Source organism: Pyrus communis, chromosome 2 (genome assembly GCF_963583255.1).
Source record: "Pyrus communis chromosome 2, drPyrComm1.1, whole genome shotgun sequence".
In the NCBI taxonomy this organism is placed as follows: Eukaryota; Viridiplantae; Streptophyta; class Magnoliopsida; order Rosales; family Rosaceae; genus Pyrus; species Pyrus communis.
The window spans coordinates 22,717,020-22,726,676 of NC_084804.1; the positions used below are offsets into that span (position 1 = coordinate 22,717,020).

Here is a 9,657-nt window from a genome sequence, read left to right on the forward strand (position 1 = left end):
TGTTCCTATCATCCATCTCTTCTTGTATTTGTTTTGCCCCATTTTTGTGCCTACGGTTCCTTTCTTCCACGACAAAGACATTTTGCTCCACCATTGATCGCAATGATGACACCATTTCCTGTTGAAAGGTGTAATCATCCTTTGCCTTGCTCTTTTCCTTCAATTTTCAGGTCTTGTTTCATCCCATAGCCCTAGGTATGGAACCTTCAACAAGAGACATATTTTATACCATTGTTTCTTGAATGGTAGGAGATCTACGTTCATCCCCATTTGTATTTGAGGAAATATTTTTGAACACCGGCGTAGGACCAACTCTTTGTTGAGTTGGATCTTCAAATAACACCCACCCTTTACAAATTTCCCAACAACCATGATGACTAAAGGGTTTCGAGTTGTCCTCCATATACAATTCCTCCGCTTAGCGTACCTAGAAAATATAATTACAAAAATTAAAGGAAATTAATTTATGAAATTTGTAAAACCCTCCCCAAATTTAGTTCGTAATTTTACTTTTTCCCTAAAAGTATTTGAAGTTTTCAATTTGTTCCCCTTATCCTTAACCAATTCGGACCATCCCTTTTAGATTCTTTTCTCTCTCTGTTTGCCATGTGGCATTACCTCAACTCATCCCCTCTCTCTCTCTCTCTCCCTCTCTCTCTCTCTATCTCTCTCTCTCGCCCTGGGACTCACTCAGGTCACTCTTTTCTCTCACTTTATCCCTCTCTCCCTCTCTCGCCGATCTAACCCACACCCTTAGAAGCATCCCGATGACGGCACAACACCACCATCACCCTCGTGGACCTACCATTCCTCTCCACCGTCTCTATGAAGCTCCGAAGTACTCAGAGAACACCAAACCTAGGTTTGGTGAACCGTGGGTGTGAGAGCCCAAATTCGGCCATCTTTGGCCGTTTCAAGGCAAACCTCATGTACCGATTTCTTCCTTTCACCTCCACCTTCTTTTTGGCACCTAGATCGGAGTCTAGGGTGACGTTTTGGCCGTCAACCGGAGTCGGGAAGCTCCGGCATTCTTTTCCCTTCAAGACCAAGCCATTGGGTTGACTCATCCTAACCCAGTCGAACCAAGGCCCTTTTGGGCTGTGTATAGGACTCGGGCCTTAGGCCTTTTAATTGTTAAACTCAGCAGCCCAACCCATTTAGTTTTATTTATTTATTTTAAAAACCCAAAAGCCTTTGGGCCAAGCCTTCAGCCCAAGGCTCGTTAGGACCAAACCCAAAATACTTTTATTTATTTTCTTTTATTTTCTTTTAAAACACAAGGGCTTTCGGCTGGGCCTTAAGCCCAAAACCTTGAACCCAAAACCCTTGGTTTTAGGCCTTCAAGCCGAGTGTTTCATGGGCCTTTCAAGCTGAGTGTGCCATGGGCCCTTGGCCTAAGTCCTTGGGCGGGGCCCTAAGCCCAAGTCCTTGGGCCAGGTCCGTTAAGCCCTAAAGCCCAAAAGCCTAGAAGCCCAACCTGGTTCTAAACCCAAGCCCAAACCCTTGACCCGGTCCAACCCTAAATCGGTTTGATCGACCTGGTTTGACCTAGTTGACTTTGACCCGATACGGACCCGTTGACTTTTTCGAGTTTTTGTTCGGGACCCTTCCTACGCTAATTTTGACATCCTAGACCTATTTTTGACGTCTGTTTTTCCAAATTCAATCGTTTGAATATAGTTTTATTAATTGGACCCTTTATCTGCTTAGGTGCATATATAGTGGCTATTCATCTTCGCTATTTGCGTGGCTCTTTGGGGACGAAGTATCTATGAGTGGACCCCCTTTAAATTGCATGTTTTAATAGTAGAAATGCATACATGAAAAACATGATTTATTGATTAAGTTTTATGAGATATTATGCTTACTTAGAATATTTTGGAATACCATATTTTCTATCAAACCCAAGTTCTTGTAGTGTATTTGATGGATGATGATATACTATTTAGAACATGTTTTTACACACTTCTTTATAGTATAGATGATAGATGACTGTATACTATGAAGATGATTTTGAGATATATGTACCTATGTTTGGAAAGATTATGCTCAATGTTTTGCGCGTATCTAGTGGTTACTATTCCGCCTGGGGAAAGGATTTGGTGTTGGTTGTGGGCCGGGAGAAATAATCCTTGGCTTCGAGTTGAGGGACATGGAGCTGGTAATGGGCCGGGAGAAAATAATCTATGGCTTCGGGAGAGAGATATGGTGCTAGCATTGGGCTGGGAGATATTATACTGATACTATTATTTAGCATACTATATACGAGACATGCTTTATGAGATATTTTATGGCATCCTAGGGTTTTCGGAAAACCTAACACTTATTATGCTATTAGTTTTCATAAAGCTTTGGGGGTTAGTATGTTGATAACTGTTTTATTATATATGTATATCAACTTGGTCCACTCACGTTTGTTTTGCGCCCCCTCAGGTTTTAGATTCGAGGCGTATGATCCTAGCGTCAAGGCATTTCCGTATCGGCATCTTCGAGTCCTCTCAATGTAGGACCCATTCTTTTATTCATTCAATTTTATATTATTTCTTTTAGTGTTCTAGTTAGTAATATGCTCTGAACACGTTCTTCATTTGCATATTAATTATATTTAAATTTCTTTTATCTTATTCATATTTGAGTTCTCATATTTTCAATAAATGGCTTTCGTCACCCTCGGGTGTCGGCCGTGACCGTTCCAATGTCCCACGAACATCGGGATCGGGGCGTATCAAAATTAAATGTAATATAATTAAATATTTAAAATAACTTATGAAAACACTTACTTCATCGTAGTAATTGGCTCCACTTTCATGTTTGCTTCCAGCCTTTAACACTGCTTGATGCCATTTATTCAAACTTGGATGAAGATGTTTTTTCCATCTTAAAGAACAACTCTCGTGGTTATGGGAATTTGGTGGAGTGGTGCCTTCATAGAACTCATAGTACTTTTTGGACGTACGAGTCCAAACACCTTCACTTGTTTGAGAACTCCTCCTCACACTATCTTCCAAGACCCATCTATAAGCTCTGCAAAGAGCTTCATCTTCTTTTTGGGTCCAAGCCCTACCTTTCATTGTAGATGTGGCCATTTGAAAATTATTGAAAAAATTGAAGGAAATATTATTGGAAGATGTAAGAGAATAGAATGTGAAGAAATGAAATAAAATGAAGATAGTATGGAATGGTGAAAATTATGTGAGAAATGGTGTAGGAATGGCTTAGCTATTTATGGGGAAAAAATTACAATTTTTTATTTTAAAAATTTTGTCCCAAAAAAAAAAAAAAAAATTCAAATCCAACGGTAACGTGACATCAACATAACGTCAGCTAGCCATTGTTAGCTGGCGTCATGTTGACCCCAGGTAACTGTTGGAGTTCAAAATTTGGGCTGGCTCAGGGCTGGCTGGCTGGCTGGCTTCTTTGGGCCAGCCCGTTGGCTTGATTTGGTGGTTTTGGCTCGGTAGGGCTCACGAGCCTTTTGGCCTAGCTTTCGGTTGGAAACAGTTTCCGTGTCATTTCGAGCTATTTTTAGTTCTATAACCCTTTGGCCAGGTCTGTTGGAGATAGCCTTAGCTAGCCTCATGGTTTTGGGGGAGAAAATCTCACTAAGACTAGCTAGCGACGTTGTTAGTCAAGGTGAGTCCTCCCTAGTATCATCAAAGTTAGTCTTGTAAGCTAACAAACACAGGTTGCACTAATATTTAATCTAATCCAGTTCAACGAGAGCTAACGAAGGCAAACAAACACCCCCTAATACATAAAACGTGTTTGTTTAATTTGAACCACATCATTGTTAATCTTTGTGAGACTTAGCCCATCTCTCTACATAATACCTTTTGTTTTAAAAAAAATAATAATAAATATCAGACCATCCTTCGTTTTCAAATCAGCGTGCTGCCTTTTACCACCCACACTCTCCACTCTAACTCTCCACAACTCTGCTACCATCATCCATCTCCAGCACCAGCACAATCCAGTACGATGGGACGGTGCCGAAAATTGTAGAGATAGGCCCACCCAAGAAAGCCGCTAGTACGATCTCGCAGGAAGCCTTCGACGAGGTGGTGAAGGAGAACATGGACGATCTCGGCATGGAGCCCACCGAAGCCCTCGAAGACGGTAGTGTGAAGGACAATCCTGTGTTACAATGTTTGGATAGATCGAGTCAGTTGAATTGCAGTCAAAACCGTCAAATAGAAGATGAACTTGTGGATTTACTCGTTAAATTTACTGAGCTGTGTAATTCCAAAGGTTCTGGGAATGCAGCAATAGCTTCTAGAAATGGAGGTTGAAATCGTTTGTTCGATTGGTCTTAAGATTCAAGTCGGATGCGAACAAGCTGTTGTTTTGGCTTTGAGGGCATTGGCTTCCTTGCAACATGGTACGATGGAAAATCTATCTTGCTTATTTGGTTTCTCGTGAAGTCTTTCTAAGTCTTACGGATTAGTTGTGAGTAGTTTTCTGGCGTTTTGTTGTAGATTTGCAAAGTAGAGAAGCATTTAGGACAAGTGGTGGACCAAGCATTTTGGTGGGTATCTTAACTGATGGATTTGAGAATATTGACATTTTAAGTAATGGTTTTGCTATTGTTGTTGCGGCTGCAACGAGTAATGAGGTCATAAAAGAGCTATTCATGGAGTTGATGAAGATTGATGAGCTTATTCTGCGAGTATTGAGTGTAAAAAGGGAAGTCAGCACTGAGAGTTTGTACGATGCTATACAGGTTCTCTTAACACATGATGATAATCGGGTTTTGGCTTCGCAAGTTAATGAGTTGAGTCATAATTCATGATCGGATATCCAGCAGCTTCTTTAGTTATGGGAACCTTTTCATTCAAGTGTTTAAATTAGATTCCTTGAAGAATAATGCTGTAACTGCAAATTTCAGGTTTATGGTTATGCGCAAAAATTTGCCAAGATTGAAATTGTTGGAGCTCTGGTTGAATCAATACGAGTGGGACTTAGCTCATCTAGTCTTGTTTCAGCAAGCATTGCTTTAAAGGATGTCGCTGTCAATGTAAGAATTTTGTATTCTGATGGGATACAAATTAAGAGTTGATGTTCTAATAAGAACTGTTTGGCCTTCATAGTTTAATGTTCAGTCAGTGGACCTGTAAGTTAGTTAAAGACAATTAATCAATTCATTATTCTCTCACTATATGGGAAAAGTCCTTTTTGTTCATTTATCGTTATGACTTGTGACTGACGCAAATGTGTCTCAAAGATATGGAAATTTACTAACAAGTAATGTGTATATTGTACGCTGAATATTTTCTTATTCTAATTCTGTTATTTATTGGTCTTCGATTTTCTACATGATGAAATACGTACATCCGTTGCTGAAAATGGTGGAATTGATGCAGTTCTCCTATGTATTGATAACAGTAGTGAACAAGGCAACAAAACTGTTGCTAAAGTTTGCTGTTCTTTGCTCTGCAAGGTCTAAATCACATCTATCAATTTTGATGTGAATTTGTTTTCTATTAAGCTTTAATCGAAAATTGAAGGTTTTAAATTTTGACTTTTATTATGTCTTATATAGAACTCTTGGACCACAATTCTTGTGAGTAAATACATTAGTTGTCATTTACTTGTGCCACATAGAAAATTACTGGTGCTACTTTCTGGTGAAACATTTTAGTGCTGCATTAGTTGTCTTTTGCTCGTGCATTATGGTGTTTTAGTTGGCAGGAAGTGACGCAAATAAGAATGCCATTGTTGAGAACAAGGGTATGGATAGGCTAATTAAGCTGTCATCTAGGTTTTATTATGACCCTTCTGTCCTCCAAGAGGTGAGGAACAATGATTCTTTCATATTGAATTTACATACTTTTGAACACATCGGCTTACTAAGGTTTCCTTTCAAGTGAAATTCTCGGTTCATCTGCCAGTATTTGTTAGGGTTGGAAGTGCTTTTAAAATTATTGAAAGCACTTTTGATGAAAGTGCTTTTGAAATCAATCCTTAGTAAAAGTGCAAGTGAATCCTGTACTTCTTGCAGGAAGCACTTCAAGTGCTTTGGAACCCAAAAACACTTTCACCAAAAGTGCTTTCACTTCCAAACGAGCCCTTAAATGTTGGCTGTTTACTCTTCTGAATGCTTCAACTATTAATTCTAGTCCCTGTTTTCCAATACATGTTGGGTTTTAATAGTGTCACTCTAAGTTGATTGGATGGGTTTAATGAGATTGAGTCGTTGTTTGAAGTATAATTTGCAAGAATGCTGAACAAAATATTTATTGTTGATGAGATCCTTGAAAGAGAATAATGTTGAAATGATTTCGCGAATAGCTAGTTCTAATTGTGATTTGCTGTTGATACTGATAGAGACATTTTTTCTTTTGCTTAATCTTCACGTTGATTCTTTCCCATATGGTTCAGATTATGGCTGTTGTTTCTGTACTCCCCTTAAGGTCCCCAAGCATCTCAGTCGTTGCCATTGAAGCTGGGGCTGGTGAACTTGCCCTCCAAGCTATGCAGAAGTTCCTTGCGGCACAGCAAATGTAGAGGAATTCATGTTTAATGATCCGGAATCTTGTCTCTTGAAACGCAGCCAACAGACAAGTCTTTTTGTTATAAATCCATCTCCCTCCCTGTTACTTTTGCTCTTCTCCTGTTTTTTCGGTATCAATGTCATATTTTGTTCTTATTTTTTCATATCATGCATAATTTTTGTTCTGGTTTTCCCATGACACCCAACTGTTGTGAAAATCAACCTTTCACTACACAACCATTCTACTCAATAGCTGTATCGAGAGACATATAAAGATGGCCAAGCAAAACCATGTAAGTTGTAGGGAAGCTGCTACCGATGCATTGAGGGATCTGGGACTTGACGACTACAACGTCTAAAGTTTCAAAGTTCATATACTCCTGTTCCTTGAACCAAAATTTTGGATGCTTAGATTATTTTCCCTGTTTGCTTTAGCATTTGCATGTGTGTGACTTTGATATATCTTTTGTGACAGTATGTTGTTATAGCCATTAATTGGCCCTTTTGATGCTGCATACGGTACAACAGTTCTGAATCTTTATTTTTTCTGAATTTCCATTTTTTTTTCCTCATGTTTAAGTTTATGCTTTTAGGCTTGTGATTATGGACTGTCAACCAATATATTTAGGTTTTTTTAGTCAAAATGGTCTTTAAGATTTGCATAACACATAACTTTGGCCTTTGAGATTGAAAATCAATAGAAATGGTCATTGAGATTGTTCACCATCCATTATTTTGGTCATTCCGTTAAGTGTCCCGGAGCTCTTGGCCCAAAATTTGGGCAATTTTCAAAGCTTCATAACTCAATTGTTTCTTAACCAAATTCGATTTATAATATATCAAAATGAAGATAGGAAAGTGCAGAACAATATTATACTTATTTGGAAGCCCAATGATTGCTCGAGATGGCCAGAAAATAGCCTAAAAGGTGATTGATCGGCGGAAAAACTAGAAAACTTGCCGGAAACTGGGTAAACTTTAAACATTCATAACTTCTTCAATACTCAATGAAATCGAGTGATTCGAAAACGAAAATCATACTTCTCAATGAGACAAAGAGAGCGGTACTTTTTTGGATGGCTAAATCACCGTAATTTGGCCAGAAAACAGCTCGAAAATGGCTATCTTGGTCTTGAGTTAGCCACTTTCAAGCCATTGAGAATTATGACTTTTGTTTCATTAAGAAATGTACCATTCTCTTCATCTCGTTGAAAAGTATGATTTTTTTTTTTTGAATCAGTCAATTTCGTTGAGTATTGGAGAAGTTATGAATGTTTAAAGTTTACCTAGTTTTTGGTGAGTTTTCTAGTTTTCCAGCCGACCAGTCACCTTTCAGGCTATTTTCTGGTAATCTCCGGCAACCATTGGGCTTCCAAATAGGTATAATCTTATTCTAACCTTTCCTATCTTCATTTTGATATATTATGGGTTGAAACAATTGAGTTACGAAGTTTTGAAAATTGCCCAAACTTTTGGCCAAGAGCTCCGGGACACTTAACAGAGTTTTTAACAGAAGAACCAAAATAATGGATGGTGGACAATCTCAAGGATCAAAGTGATGTGTTATGCAAATCTCAAGAACTATTTTGGCTAAAAAGCCATATATATATGGGAGTCTTAATGAAATACTCCTAATGCTATTCAAATTTAATCTTAAGGACATTTTTCAACGTAAAAAGTCCTTAATGGGTCAAATTTTTTTCTTTATTTACTCTTATGCCATTATATCATTATTATAGTGGGGTCCACAATGATATTGACATTTTTGTTTGGTTGAAATACATTATTTTGCATGATATTATTCTACTTATGCTACTTTTCGTCTTTTGCTAATCTGCTGCCAGCTCTTTATGCTTCCATCATGTTATTGATGTTGTGCATCTCTTTTTCTGTCAAATTGTTCCATATTGTTCATCTCCTTCTACTAGCTATGCCTCTCTTTCTCTATCTTCTTTACCTTGTAATACATATTTGATGTTTCTTCTTTGAAATTCTGATGCTTCCAGTAGGGTTGATGACAGACTTTTGTCTTGCTGTAAATATACATTTCTTCTTCTTCTGCTACTAATATCATGTTATACCTAAAATCTTCAAACTCATTTAAAACTAGCATTTGAATTTCTCAAAATCTTAGAATATTTTTGTATGAAGGAGTTAATCTTTGTGGGAGATAGAGGATAATCTAAAGGACTCTTCATTGATCATGGTTATATGCCTAGCTTTCTCCTTATGCATATGTACATACCAATCTGGATGACCATTAATAAAACTTTTACAAATTTCTTTCCACTCTTCTAGATAATCTTCTGCCACTTTTATAAGCTTTTCAGGAAATGATTCTAATTGAGAACAATGGTTAATGAATATTTTATTAAGATAGCCAAATTCTAATAGTCATAAAGATTCGACATAAGATAAGAGTGTCAGCTGTCAACTACTTGATGCCCCCTCCTTATTTATCTGGCTTGAGACTAGCAATGTAAGATAAACTTCCACAGGTTAAAGGTTATTGACAATATGTATAAGTGACTAGATACCAAAGAAGGAGAGTTGGATATCTATGAACTAGTTAGAGTAAAGGAAAAGAAGACAAAAGACCTGAATCAAGGATTAGAATGGAAAGGTTCTTGCTACAAAGAACGCAGTCAAAGATAGATGGAGATGTTATTTCATAATCTTTTCAATGAAGGACATGAAATGAGTACTTCTTTAGGAGAGTTGAGTAACATGGAAGAGTGTAGAAACTACTCCTCTTACCGCCAAATTAGGAAGGAAGAAGTGGTTGTAGTTTTGAAAAAGATGAAGCATAGAAAAGCAATGGGCCCAGATGATATACCAATCAAAGTGTGGAAAGTCTTGGGAGAGAAGGGTATAACATGGCTCATAAACCTTTTCAATAAGATTTTGAAAACGAATAAGATACCAAATTAGTGGCGAAAGCGCACTTTGGTGCCTATCTACAAGAATAAGGGTGACATACAAAATTGTATGAACTATAGGAGTGTCAACTTAATGAGTCATACAGAAACTCTGGGAGAGAGTAAAGGAGCATAGATTGAGGCGAGAAACACAAGTTTGGGACAATCAATTAGGGTTTATGCTAAGGCGCTCAACCATAGAGGCAATCTATTTCTTATGAAGATTGATGGAAAGATATAGAGATATGA

At 37.8% G+C, this 9,657-nt stretch overlaps 1 pseudogene; it reads left to right on the top strand.

Moving 5' to 3' along the window:
* Window positions 1-767: 767 nt before the first annotated feature.
* Window positions 768-6,849, top strand: LOC137724960 (uncharacterized; annotated as a pseudogene).
* The last annotated feature ends 2,808 nt before the right edge of the window (window positions 6,850-9,657 follow it).